The following is a 16,109-nucleotide window of genomic DNA, read 5'->3' on the forward strand; positions in this document are numbered from 1 at the left end:
ATCAGTTCAAAATAACAGATTTGAATCTCAAGAAATTAACTCAATGCGCATATAAATAAGCATACAAGAAATTAAACCAATGTAATACACAAGAGTAAGAAAATAAGGAGACAAAAGATTTGTTACCGAAGTTCAGATATCCACAGTTATCTTGCGTCTCTATTGATGAAGCTCAGTCACACTTGAGCTGGGTCTTTCTCAACCCTTTTCCTTATGAGGTTGCACAATGCACTCTTCGTCTCCACTATAGCCAACTCTTCATTCACTCCGGAGATGGTGAGTTATGCTACCACTTCAGGGCCTGCCCTTCTCACAATCTTCACTTGATGAGATCGTCGGTAATCCACCACCGAGCCGTCTAGGAGACGGTGGTCTCCAAAAGTAACAAACTCCCGAACTCACTCATGATCAACGCCAAGTGCTCAAATACACGCATCTAATGCGACACATGTGAGCAACCCAAGATCCACATACCTGACACACCTCACTCTATTCTCATAAATTCTTGATAGAGAGGGGATGAGAACACTTAAAGGTGAAACACCAAATTCTAACACCTCTCACAAGCACCACAAAGGAAGCAAAACAATCTCCAAAGACCTGCCCTTATGCAAGGAGGCAAAGGGGTATTTATACCCCACTCAGAATAATTAGCCGTTGGACTCAGACTGCACAGATCAGAACTTCCGATCCCATCTATCAAATGGTCGAATTTGGGTGAAACTCACTCCCAGATATCGAAAAAAGAACAAATTGGGACTTTTGATGTTTGGATCGGAATTTCCGATTAAATTAAAATTAGGAACCTGAGAAGCCCAAGTTTCTAGAAATCAGAGATTCCAACACATCAGAACTTCCGACACATTGGAACTTCTATTTGCACATTGGAACATTCAATATCAGCACAACTGACACTAGTGATCTCAAACTCTATGAAAAGCTTATTCAGAGGGCTACACATCCCTACTGAATTCATGATCTCAACCACATTGGATAAAAACTAGGAAAACTCTGGAAGCGGATTCGGACACTTCCACCTATTGTACCAAACTTAATCCCTCAAGATTAAACTAGTTACCACATGGAACATACCAAACACCGTTAAGGCATGGAAACAACCACTTTTTGCTACTAAGGCCGACAACAACAAAGGGTTAAATCTAAAACACCTTTTAGATACCCTTGACTCGTAAAACAAACTCTCAACACAAAAATATCCTGCATTAATCACATGATTTGGGCACTCAACATAACAATCGAGTAACGCTTTCGGTAGCCCCTCTTGATAGTACGACTATCGATCCTATAAATCGATCTCCCACCAAAATCCTTGAGACTGTCAAAACTAGAAAACTATTCTAGTCATACCTTTGCCATGAGCAATCCATCTGACTTGATGAACACATCATCCAAGCTCTGACGTTTCTCATAGCTCTTTAAGGCTCGTCATTGACTCCTCTTCTCTTGATGACAATGATCATCCTTGCTTCCATATTGATCCTATCTTGGTCTTTCAGAAGCTTGATAAAGTTCACTTGATTGCTTCCCACACACCAAGCATGGAAGACTTCTATTTCACATCATCTTCATCCGATTCACCACCAAGGTATGAACCCAAGCATCAAGCACACAAGTTGTCCACTAAGCTTGTCATGATCTTGCTCTTCCAACTTGGCATATTTAATATCTAAATTCAACTCATGCCTTCTTATGTAACCTAACCCCAACTCACTCTCAAGCACAAAGCACATAGGTTAGTCCAAGAAACCCTATTGACAACGTTATACCTTAAGTCACTTGATCTTCATAAGTAATTTTGCCTTAACTCTTATTGTCAATCTTCATATGGAACCTAACCCCAGTCACTCTCAAACACATAACACATGGGTTAGTCTATAAAAACTTAATTGACAATCTCATACCTTTAGTTACTTACTCTGCACAAGTAACTTAGCCTTCATGCTTATTTTCAATCTTATTGAGACCATCTTCAACCTCCGAGATCTCTTCCACTCTAGCTCCACTCTAGCTTCTCCTTCATCACATGAGCATCACCTAGAACTCATTGATATTGATGCATCTCTCTTTATCGTCATGGTATTTCTTAATGAATCTATGCTCAATCCTCTATGCATCCCATATGAAACAACCTACTAACAATTCTCAACACAATTGTTAGTCCATACGTATTGTCATTAATTACCAAAACCGCACTTAAGGGTTAGATAAACTTTCAATCAACAACATTTTGGTAATTGATGACAATCTCACTAGATTGTTATATTTAAAAAATTAAGTTCTTAGTATACATCTAATCCGAAAATCAAATGTATATTAAAGATAAATTTTGAAAACAGCAAACATCACAAAGATATTTGAGGTTATCAAAAATAGTTTTACTAGCATCAAACACCACAAAGGTTTTGATGTTAGTAAGAACTAACATATGTATATTGTAAACTCCCCATAATCTGTGCATGTGTGAATAAATCTTGAATATCATTGCATATATTATCTATCTCAAATTTTAGATGGAGTTTCCTTTATACATATGAAACAAGCATAACAATGCATATATCTAAATGAATATGCAATGCAAAGCAAAACCATGCAACTTATGCATGCAAAAATATTCACCTCATTTGGCAAAGGCCCCCATAAGCAAAGTCCTCTTACAAATATAACATCTAGATACAAATTCTCTACAAATTGACATCAATGCCAAAATGAAAGAATTTTGGAGGACTTGCCAAATAGAAATAATTTGTCCAAAAGAATTCTCCTCGAGCATATTAGCCCTATCCTACAAAAGGAATCATCGAAGCTAATGCACAACCATGTATACAATGAGCTCTCTTAATAATTTGTGCATTTCTCATAATTTGAATTAGAACAAATGCACATATCCACTTATGAATAATTTAGGAAGATCATGCTATACAATGGGTCAAAAGAGTTTAAAGAGATGCCAAATGAGATTTCACAAAGACACCAATATAAACAGATATCAAATGGAAGTGCAAAAGATACCAATTAAAATTTCAAAAAAATACCAATTGGATACCTAGAAGAGATACCAATCTAAAGCATAGCAATTGAAAGAGATGCCAATTGAAACCAATTCAATTGAATGCAAGTTAATCATGAGTCTGAAATTAATGTCCAAAACACAAGTGCAATGGATTAGGATCAAAGTTGAACATAGCAAAATTGTTGATATTATAACAAATTTTTCATTTATCACAAATAGTCAACATCTCATAAGCTTATATGTTCAATAGGACCATTTAAAGTGGACTATAAACCTCAAGCAAAAGATAGAATTTTCTATTTTCATCAATATTGCATATAAGAGTAACTCAATCGTTTTATATGAATTCTTTTGTATATTTGGAATTGGATGAATCATAAACATGATTATAGAGCTCACGCAAAAATATGCCACTTCAAATTGCTCATATTTGCAATAAAGAGGTTTTTAGACACTTGCAAGAAAAATAAATTTTCACTAGTTATTTTCATACTATGATGCAACCTACGCAAGGTTGAATCTATGATATTAAATGTATGAATTAAGAACAAGCTAACGAGAAGGTATTGGATTGATTTAGTAGATCAATGTTCATCCATGTTTGGCTTTACTTTGATATGATCCTTCTTTATGATGCCAATTGAAATTGAAAGAGAGGATTTCTTTATAAATACCAATTGAAAGATGAAGACCTTCTTCATGAATTTCAATTGAAATTATCTTGTTTTTGGAAGAACATTGTCTATGAATGAGCCAAGCATCCAATGCATCTCCATTTTACCTAAAACTTATTCAAGTACAATTTGGTCCCCAAACTTGGGTCCGAAGAGGTCAGCAAAACCCCACACATATAGCAAACAATCCAATAAACGATGCCTATTGATTTGATATGAAATTGATTCCAATTGATAGATTGAAAGCATATATTAATTGAAGTCAAATGAAAACTCTATGCACATTTTAGCCATTAACAACTTTTAAGAGAGGCTCACTCTATATGTTATAACAAAGAACGCAAACATACTATGAATATTAACAACTAAATTTAACAAGCATGCTCATCACTTTCAAGATCTAATAAAGATATAATTTGGACAAAAAGTAGCATATAAGACATGAATATACTAATTGAGAGATAAATATCATAAATGATATTCAAATTGCATCTAAGACAAAAAGATCAACAAATAATCACTCACAAAATTCAACAAATGAACTAAGTGAAAAGATTGAGCATAAAAAGAAATGAATTGCATCCATGCTTAACAACTTATCTCAAGCAAGTATGTAGAAAATGATTCAAGCATTGAGATAGAAAGCTTCCACAAACTCCAAAAGGTAAGTTTCCTTAAAGAAACTAATTTTCCTAATATTGGAGTTAAAGAAAATCTTTTACCAAGAAAAGAAATCACTAGAAACAAAATTAGACGAAAGATGACCAATAAGGATTACCACTTATATTACTACCAAATGTAAGAACAATGGTATATGGAGATATCACAAGTTGGTATTTGTAAAATGGCATAGATCAACTTTCTTTAAAGAAGCATGTGAATAAAGGTTTACAAATTAAGCATCATACTTCAAATGTATTTTTCACAAAATCAACTATTAAAATTAACACATAAAAACCATAGTTGATTTAATCTGAATGAGAAAATGATTCAAATAAAATTCTGAGATTAAATAGATCACTAAAGAAGTACCAAGAATCTCAAGTTTCAATTAAAATCAAATATGGATCAATTAATGGATATTTGCGAGATTGAGCTTTATATGAGCTTTACATATCACATAGATGGCAAATAAGAAATTATATCAATTCTAAATGGTATTGCTCAAATATTCATAATTTATGGGTATTTGAGATACACAAAACATAATACTCCCTCATGATGTGCTAATCCATTAATTTCTCCAAAGAGCTAAATAGAATTAAATGAAATAATTAAAATCAAATAAGGCTCCAAAACCACAATCTACCCATACTAGTTATATAATCTACACATACTAGTCGACAAGAAAATGTAGGTGTGCTAGAAACAAATTATAGCCCACTAGCAAACAATCAAGACATGCTTAAGATAGGAAATATAGCATGACAAGATTTCAATAAAGTCTACACATACTAGGATAAGCATAAACTCTAAAACAAGTATAGATACAAAATCTACACATGCAAAGAGTTAGGAACCTTCAATTGTTTCTGGACATATTGGAAGTTCTAATCTGTGTAAAACACCAGATTTAGAGCAACTCAAAGACAACATCGGATGTTTCGATGTTTCAATTGGATGTTCCAATCTATGTAAATTACCAGAAATCAGAGCTACTCGAGACTTCTCGGATATTTTGATTTTGCAATCAGATATTCCGATATGTGTAAATTACCAGGTATTCTACAGCCCAAAACAAATCAGATGTAATGACCCAATGATTGGATATTTTGATATATGGAAAATTCCAGAAATTGTATAGAACAATGAATCTAACACAATAATGAATAATATGAACTTAAGGCATTGTGATAGAAAGTTACCTTCATAGAGTGATGTTGGATAGATGATAATTATATTTGCACATAACTTGGCTCTTTAATCAATTAGATAAATCTTCAAATAATTTGCCAAGTCTCCAATGCTCTCTATTTCACCTATTGATCAATTTTGAGATTTTTAGTCCCCAATATTATTGGGTCCTAAGACATTAGTCACAATAGGCTTAGTAACCTAAGTGACCTTTTTATTATTCAAGCCACATTGAGTATCAATTAATTTAGCAAACACATTGCCAATTTTATCCTTCCCAAGAAAATAATCATTATTTATAATTTGAGACTTAGGATGAAAACCTTAGGGACATTATGAAGATAAATATCCCTTCTTATGGCATGTATAGCATATTTTACCGCATAGCCTTTTCATTTGAGGCTTTTGTACTTGATGACCATTTGTTTGACCCCTTTGCTTGTGTGATCTTGAAATAGCTTGGGGCCTCTTCTTTTGTCGTTTGTCATCTTGATGAGAACTTTCTTGATATATCTTGATGATGAAGGAGCTTCTTTTTTCATAGACCTCTTGTCTTGTTGTTTCTTGATCAAGGCTCTCTTATGTTTCTTCTTCAATAGCACTTTCGAACATGATGACCCTCTTTCTTGCACTTAAAACAAGTGATGAATGTGGTGGTCTTCTCTTGACCATGACCCTTCTTCTTGGTATTGTTGGATTTGCTCTTCTTGTTGGAATTGAACCCAAGTCCACTTTTATCATTTGGACACCTTTGGTTTTTAAGCACTTCATCCAGAGTGGTCTTTCCTTTGAAGCACATAGTTAAATCCTTTTTCAAAGAAGTGATTTGATACTTGAGCTCCTTTGTTTCCTCTATAAGATTAAACTCACATGTGGAACTAGATGATACGTTAATGTTAGAGCAATAAGGAATAATAGGCAACTCATCATTGGATATAGAACTGGAATTGAATGAATTGCTAGGACTAGCACATGTTAAATCTTCATTATGTAAAGAATGTGTGCTATTGTCCATATGAGGTTCATATGCTTTTACCTTTGTAAGAATTACCTCGTGAGCTATTTCTAACTTGGTATGAGAAGCTACAAGATCTTTATGAGTACACAAAAACTCATCATAATCTTCCTATAGTTCCACATACTTGCAAGTAGGATTTTCAAGTTGAGCCCTTAGCTCAACATTTTCTTTCTCTATAGATTCTACATGAGAAATAGAGTTAGAAGTACAAACATAATCAATAGGAGAAATAGTGGATTTATCTTTAGATAAAGCATTGCAATTAGGATATGATATTTCTAAATCCACTAAAGGCATAGCATCTAATTTACCAATTAAAGAAATATACTTAACTTTAAGATCCCCATAAAGATTGGGTAAAGAACTATGAGATTCTTTAAGTTTTTTATATTTCTTATTTAAGGTATTAAGTTCTTCTATTTTCTTAATGAGAAATTCCTCTTGTCTCTCGAGGTTTTCCTCTTTATCTTTTACTATGCTCATGAGTTTTTATCATTTTAGACATATCATTTTGCTCAAAAGATCAAACTCAAGCTCATCACTATTACTAGCATCACTACTAGCTTTCTTTTTACCTTTTGTCATAAGGCATATTGTCGCTTTCTTTTTACCTTTTTCCATAAGGCATATTGGTTCATCAGAGTGAGGGGATGAGCATCTTGGAGAAGTGGATCCTTCATTTCCAAGTTGAGGACAATTCATGCTATAATATCCATATTCTCGACATATAAAGCTAATCTTATTTGTCCTTGATCTTCTCTTAGTGGACATCTCTTCTTGATTTTTCTTGAGGCCTTTTCACCTAAGATTTGTCTCACGTAAGCTTCTATTTCTTTCAAAATATTAGTCTCACAAATACTAATGGAAATATATACATTACAATGAGGACAATTGACCATATTATCATGATATATAGGTAATTTTATACTAAATGATATGTAAGGGTTAACAACACTAGTAGGTATAGAAATTCATTACAAGTGTTATTGAAGTCTAAAGAAAGAATTGGACACTTACTAATCCCACTCACCATATTATTATCTTGCTCGAATTTGTCAATTGGTGAGGTGGAAGACAAAGTGACATCCTCTTGGACAAAAGAGAAAGTCATTTGGTGCTCTTTATGATGTGATGATGAAGTAGGGCACTCTCCAAATGACATTTCCGGAAGACAAACTTCTTCATCCTATTTGGGCTTGTCATATCTTTCTTTAAACATTGTCCAAATGAGATGAGCATCTTCAAGCGGCGTGATCGTGTCAAATCCATTTCGCTCAAAGCATAGAATAATGCATTAGTAGCTTGAGCATTGAGATGTATGCATTTCTTTTCCTCATCAAATGATATGAATTTATCACTAGGACGAGAAATACTAGCATCTACAACTTGCTCTATTTGAGAAACCAAAGTCCTAAAAATATTAAGCATGCGAGTACTCCACTCAAAATAATTTGAGCCATCTAATAGGAGTGGTTCTATATGCACTAATCCACTAATCAATATCTTTACTTTCTATGCGGTAAAGCGCTAAAAGAGAGACTTGGCTCTGGTACCAATTGAAATGACAAAGATATCACCTACATGGGGGTGAATAGGCATTTTTGCAAAACTTCGTCCTCTTTTGATATGTAGCCTAAACTTGCAATAGAAATAAACTAATGGATTTTTCACAAGTGAAAAATGTAAATATGCTAGACTCAACTAGTACATAATCACCCTAAACAAATATGATGGTTACAATCCTAGGGTGATAAAGATTATTCAAATCTAGCAATATATGCAAGAAACTCTAATTGGAAGTTCTGATTTTACTATTCATCAGATTTTCCGATATTGTTCATAGGAACTTCTGATCAATTCAACATAAGAGATTTGAATCTCAAGATATTAACTCAATACGCATACAAATAAGCATACAAGCAATTAAACCAATGTAATGCACAAGAGTAAAGAAATAAGGAGACAAAAGCTTTGTTACCGAAGTTCGGATATCCATCGATATCCTACATCTCCATTGAGGAAGCTCCGTCACACTTGAGTCAGGTCCTTTTCAACCCTTTTCGTCATAAGGTTGCATAATGCACTTCTTGTCTCCACTATGGTCAAGTCCTTCACTCTGGAGATGGAGAGTTCTGCTACCACTTCTGGGCCTCCTCATAATCTTCACTTAAGGAGATCACTGGCAATCCACCATTGAGCTGTCTAGAAAATGGTGGTCTCCAAGAGTAACAACTCTCGAACTCACGCACGATCAACGCCAAGTTCTCAAACACATGCAACTAATGTGACACATGCGAGCAACCCAAACTCCATACACCTAACTCTATCCTCACTAAGCCACAAAGGCTTGATTCTCATAAATTCTTAATAGAGAGGAGCACTCAAAGGTGAAACACCAAGTTCTAACACCTCTCACGAGCACAACAAAGATAGCCAAACAACCTCCAAAGACATGCCCCCACGCAAGGAGGCAAAGGGGTATTTATACCCCACTCAAAAAGCCGTTGGACTCAGACTGCACAAATCAAAACTTCCGATCCGCTAATCGAAACTTCTGATCCCATATATCCCAATGGTCGAATCTGGGTGAAACTCACTCCCAGATTTGGGAAAAACAACACATCAGAACTTCAGATGTTTGGATCAGAACTTCCAGTTAAATCAAAATCAGGAACACGAGAACCCAAAGTTTCAGAAAATCAGAGGTTCCGATACATCACAACTTTCGATCTACCCATCAAAACTTTCGACACATCAGAACTAGGATCGGATCTTCTGACACATTGGAACTTCCAATTTCACATCAAAACTTCAAAAAATTGCATAGTTGATACTCTGAAAATGGCAATAACTTTTGATCCTAATGTCCGATTTAGATGATCTCGGACTCTATAGAAAGCTTATTCAAATAGCTACGTATTCCTACTAAATTCATGATCTCAACCACATTGGATCAAAACTAGGAAAAATCTGAAAGCCGATTAGTATACTTTCACCCATTGTACAAAGCTTAATCCCCCAAGATTAAACTATGTACCATATGGAACATGCCAAACACCTCTAAGGTATGGCAACAACCACTTTTCACCATTAAGGCTAACAACAACAAAGGGTTAAATCTAAAACACCTTTTAGATACCCTAGACACATAAAACAAACTCTCAACAAAAATAAATCCCACACTAAGCACATGGTTTGAGCACTCAACACAACAATTGATTAACACTTTCGGCAGTCCCTCTTGATAGTACAGCTATAGATCCTATAACTCGATCTCCCACCAAATTCCTTGAGACCGGCAAAATTAGAAAAACTATTCTAGTTATACCTTTGCCTTGAGCAATCTCATCAGACTTGATGAACATATCATCTAAACCCCGACACTTCTCATAGCTCTTCAAGGCTCATCATCGACTCCTCTTCTCTTGATGATGATGATCATCCTCGCTTCCATAGTGATCCTATCTTAATCTTTCGGAAGCTTGATAAAGTTCACTTGATTCCTTCCCATGCACCAAGCATGGAAGACTTCTAATCCACATCATCTTCATCTGATTCACCAACAAGGTATGAACCACAAGCATCAAGCACACAAGTTGTTCACTAAGCTTGTTATAATCTTTCTCTTCCAACTTGGCATATTTAATATCTCAACTCAACTCATGCCTTCTTATATAACCTAACCCTAACTCACTCTCAAGCACAAAGCACATGTGTTAGTCCATAAAACCTTATTGATAACTTTATACCTTAAGTCACTTGATCTTCACAAGTATCTTTGCCTTCACTATTATTGTCAATCTTCATATGGAACCTAACCCCACTCACTCTTAAACACATAGCATATAGGTTAGTCCATAAAGACTTAATTGACAATCTCATACCTTTAGTTATTTGATCTCCACAAGTAACTTAGCCTTCATGTTTATTTTCAATCTTATTGAGACAATCTTCAACCTCCGAGATCTCTTCCACTCTAGCTTCTCCTTCATCACATGAGCATCACCTAGAGCTCATTGATCTCAATGCGTCTCTCTTGATCTTCATGGCATTCCTTAATGAATCCATGTTCAATCCTTCATGCATCACTTATGGAACAACCTACTAACAATTCTCAACATAATTTTTAGTCCATAGATATTGTTATTAATTACCAAAACCATAATTAGATGCTAGATAAACCTTCAATGGTGGCAAGCTGGCCGCACGTGTAGGCCCAAGGATCACTACAACAGCATCAAGATATAACTCTTATATTTTAATTAGGAAATAAGTTTGGTATGGTAGGATTATAGTTGATTTATTTACAAATAAGTTAGGAGTCAGATTGAATTAGGACTAATTAGAGATAAGTTTAGTACAAGATTTAGGATTGTAATTTCCCCTCTCTATATAAATTTGAGGATAAACGCAGTTGAGAGGATAGTCGGGCGGCATCGGCTGCTAGAAGAAGGATTAAACTATAGATTGAGAAGACTTACAATATTGAGGAAGACATAGATTAATTCTTCTTTTGCTTGATTACAAAGATTTGCCGACCACCCCTTTATATAGAGGTAAGAAATTACAATACTAATTCAATTCCAACTCCTCACTTATCTCCTAAACTTATCTCTAAGCAATCATAATTTAACCTGACTCCTAACTTATCTCCTACCAAACTTATTTCTAAACAAATCAATTCGAATTCTAACATAGCAATAGATATACTAACTAATCTAGCCTTACCTCCCTGATCTCGTTTCGTAGTTACTATTCACGCATGCATTTACTTCACGCACGTGTTTATTATTCACTCATGTAGTTACTGTTTATGCACATAACAAATACACTCATCCTCAAGCTGTGGTGATGGTCATGACGGTAACTTTTGGCAACCCTACGTTGTTGCAACCTTTGGACTTGCCAGAACAAGATGGGGTGCTGCTGCAGCCACATTGGGCAATGCTAGGGCACCCAACATGCAGCCCTTCGTGGATGTGACCACCCAGTGTGACGCCATGGCCACCGCAAGTAGAGCAGATGCCAGCATAAACTTCATCTCCTGCTTTTGCTGCGGCGACGATTGTTGCACGGGTGACATCTCTTGCTTCAGCTGCAAAATGGTGTTGAGAGCCTTGATGAACATGTGGCACTTCTGCTTGGGCTCTAGCAAGTAGTGGTGGCGGCAACGACAACTGGACGACCTTCTCCACCGCCAAGAGGCGAGAAGACAGATTGGCCATCTACTATTGCTAGGTTACCGTCAGTGAAGGAGTTGTTGTATGGGAGGGCGTGCCGCTTTGCAGTGTGACTAGCTGACTTGTGGTGTCTAGCATCTGCTTATTGATGGCATGCACCTGAGCCAACTAGCTGAATTGCTGCTTCAAGTCGGCCACCAGCTTGGTTAAAGCTTCGATGGCCTGAGAGCTGGATCCCTCCCTGGTGTTAGAACCTGGCATCTCTTTTTGCTTGATTATAAGGATGTGCTGACCGCCCCTTTATATAGAGAGGGGAAATTACAATCCTAATTCAATTTCAACTCCTAACTTATCTCTAGGCGGTCCTAATTGAATCCGACTCCTAACTTATCTCTAAACAAGTCAATTCGAATCCTAATATACCAATAGATATACTAACTAATCTATTCTAACCTCTCTGATCTTGTGCTGTGGTTACTGCTCACGCACACGTTTACTCTTTACGCACATGACAAGCTAGGGTTGGATGCATGTTACTTAGCGATTAAGTAAGGGTTAGTTGGAGATAAGGATCCATGATATATAAGATCATCATCTAGTTGTTAGGACTCGGCCAACATCTATATAAGGGGTGTACGACATGTATCTAAAGTCAAGCAAATAAGAATTAATATAAGTCTCATTGATTTATAGTCTAATCCTTTCACTAATAGCCACCGCTACCACCTAATTATCATTCTGACGGGTATTTATCCCCTAATAATTCTAAGATCATAACACATGTAGTGTCTATAGTATTATAAGAGTTCATTATAACGTCGTCTACAACATTTTCTCTTAGACAGCTAACCCTTTTTTAATCAAACTTTGTCGTGGATTTGGTGATGGGTTTCCTTGTCGCAAATTTTTTTTGTTGTCAAACTGTGGCTATCTGGCAAACATGATAGAGACGCCCAACTAATCCTCGGATAAGAATCAATGACAAATGGTAATTGAGACAGGTAAGTTCTGTGGGAAAAAGGAAGGGAGAGAAATCTGTCCATGGAATCCTTCCTGTTCAGGAAGGCGAGAAGCTGAGATACTCGATACATCTCGCCTACCTCGATCTCAACGATCTAAAGCACGAGTTCCATGTTAGCTAGGAGTATTTGATGAGCGGCCTCAAATTACCAACTGTAGGAGACCGCCGACGCCATTCATGATATATCTCATACGCCCAACCAACATGGCGCATCGGCGCAACTCAGCTCCAATCAATCTATCAGGTTTGTTCAATGCATCGGGCATATTGTTCGTTTCAGTGAAAATGGTCCGGTTCTCATCATTCGCTGCAGATGGGCCAGCCTAAATTTTCACTCGAACAAATGGCGCCATGCACAGTGACTGTTGCGAGTTATTCCCTCGGTCACAAATACACGATGTTTTGTATAAGGAGTCAAAATTTTGAAACTTTGACTATCATTAACTTTTGAAATATTTAGTTTTAAAACATAAAAATTATACGTGTGTATTTATCTTCAAAATACTTTTATAATATTATAAATTATTAGATTATATAAATATATTCTATTTAAAAATAGTGGTCAAATGTATACATCAAAGACCATATTATGTATTAAACATCAAATATTTTGGAGTACTATATAAGATATATAACTAATCCAAAACCTGAACCTAACGAATAAGAGCACAAACATTTACAAATTTCAATAAGCACTTTGAAATTTGGATCTTTTAATTCTGCAAGTTCAGAACTTTGTACTCACGTGAATATTGACTTGACTACATTCAATTTTTTTTTTCTTTGAAGTAAGAGACATTCAAATTTTCATCTGCTAGCATTGGATCCGATCATCCGAACCAGAGAATAAAACATCAGAGCTGAATGAGGACCTGTAGTCCTGTACTGTACTTGGTTCATGCGGCCAAATTAGGATTCAAATGGTTCCGATAGAAAACAGTAAAAATCTAGCAAGTAGCCTGCAAAGTTCTGACCATGCCCAGCCAAATTTATGTAGACAGACTGCAGCATGCGCTTCCTCGATCCGGTTGCACTGCTCCAGATAGAAAATGGAGTCAGTCAGGTACACGTTAGGCCAACTCCTGTTCGGCTTCAACTGCTACAGTGAGGGATACGGACTCCGTGCACCGCATTTGCGCTCCAGCGGAGATGGCTTCGAGCTCTACAGTGATGCAGCGAGTGTTCGGAGAGGAGAGAGAAGCGGCATATTTGCTGGAGGAAATGCTCTGCCGCAACACTGTGCGGGAGCCCACTCGGCAACAGCTTAGCGCTCCCGCGAGTTCGCGGAATAGGTCATGGCGGAGGCAGAGGTGGCGGCATGTATTGACGGTGGCTCGCACATATTCGAGGAGGGGCGCAGCGGCGGAGGGAGGGAGGGGGACGTGGCAGCGAAGGGAGGCAGGGGCTGTGGCGGCGGAGGGAGGGTAGGGGCGGCGGCGGGAGGGAGGGGCCCGGCGACGAAGGGAGGGCAGGGGCCGTGGTGGTGGTTGCGGAGGGAGGTCGGACGGGGATCCAAGGGTCACGGGCGCGACAACGAAGGGAGTTAGGGGCCACGACAGTGGAGGGAGGGCAGGGGCCGCGACGGCGGCGGGAGGGAGGGGGACGCGGCGATGAAGGGAGCTCGGGGCCGCAGTGGCGGAGGGAAGGAGGGGGCACAGCGGCGGAGGGAGGGACGGGGTGTGGTGGCGGAGGGAGAGAGGAGAACATAGGATTCGATGCCAATGGAGAAGGCGTATGCGAGGAGCGCTAGAGGGGGAGGCGACAGGGCTGAATGAATAGAGAAGAGGAGGGGGCATCGGTTGAAGAAAAAAGAATTTAATATAGGAGAGAGAAGATAGGGGATGGGATATAGATTATCTGCTGGAGATGGATGGAATGAGATACGCTGTAATAGTATTTTAGAGGATGAAATTTTAGAGTAGTTGCTGGAGTTAGCCTTACTAGCTAAGTATTTCTTCACACTTTTCATACCTTATATACTATATTTTATTTGTAATGGTTGTTTTTTTTAACAATTTTATTCTAACAACTATTTTGTTCGACGATTATATTTCAACGGTTATTTTATTTAACGGCTATATAAAAGAAAAACCCCACTCAGCCTTGCAGATTGAATCATCCATGAAATTTGTTGACTATGTGAAGTCAATAATAAGTAAGAAAGGGATCTATCCAGACTGTCCAGAAACAAGATAATAAATGTGTATAAAAGAGACCAGCTAGGTAAATTCGAAAGCCAATCATACAGATGTTCACATGACATACAAAAGCACAACAACTGATTTTTGCATCTTCATATAGGTAGGAGATGCAATCATATCACAAAATAACATATGTTCACATGACATACAAAAGCACGAGTAAAATTATAGTCTAAATAATATATATAGTAGCTCAACTCCAGCGATTGTATCGAGTAGCAATGGTCTCATTCTGCAAGCTCACATAATATTTTTGTTGTGGCCCAGTTATGATACTAATGTCCATCCCTATAATTCTCTCCTCTTTCATCTATCTCTTGAACTCCAACTCTTTATTCTTAACGTAAAGTTTTTTAGCCTCAATTGCAATCCTCTCTTGTTCTAATGTAATTCTCTCTTGTTCTTGTGCATGTGCTCATTCATAGCACTACTCTTTCTTGAGCTCTTTCATTTTCTTTGCTTCTACCTTCTTTGCCTAGAAACTATCAAATGTCTTTCATGTACATGTTACTTTCTTTACCCAGGTAACTTTTACCTCGCTATAATCTCTCTTTGGCCTCCTTTTACCACTTGGTCTTATCAAGGGATCACTTTCTAGAGTTGTTACTGGATCTTACTTATCATCAATTGGGCTACTTGAGTTGGCACTTGCAGAGTAGAAGAACCTGAAGATGACTTAGATGTTCTCTTTTGCTTCTTTGAAGATAGCAAATCAGTCCACTTGGTTGGTGTTGTAACAGAGGCCAACAATGCAAGAACTAAAATACTTTTCCATTATTTTTTCTCTTGTACACAATACATGCTTCAACAATCTGAACAAGTAACTATTGAATATGTGTTATTACACTTACACATAACATATGGAGTTTAGGAGTAATTGAAAGAAGCAATATGTTCACTAACCTTGTCTCTCTTTGTAACCCACATTGCCTTCTCCGTTGAACTTCATCAACACAAGAAGCAAATTTGTTGATAGCTTTTTGAATATACAACTAACAGTTCTAGAGGGAAGTTGGATTACAATCCGACTTAAAGTTCTTATGCTCGTGGAAGTAAGAATGAATTATCTTCCAATAAGTAGAATGACATTGTTGGATCTCTTAGGATGCATCCATACTTATATTTAGCCA

Source organism: Phragmites australis, chromosome 10 (genome assembly GCF_958298935.1).
Source record: "Phragmites australis chromosome 10, lpPhrAust1.1, whole genome shotgun sequence".
In the NCBI taxonomy this organism is placed as follows: Eukaryota; Viridiplantae; Streptophyta; class Magnoliopsida; order Poales; family Poaceae; genus Phragmites; species Phragmites australis.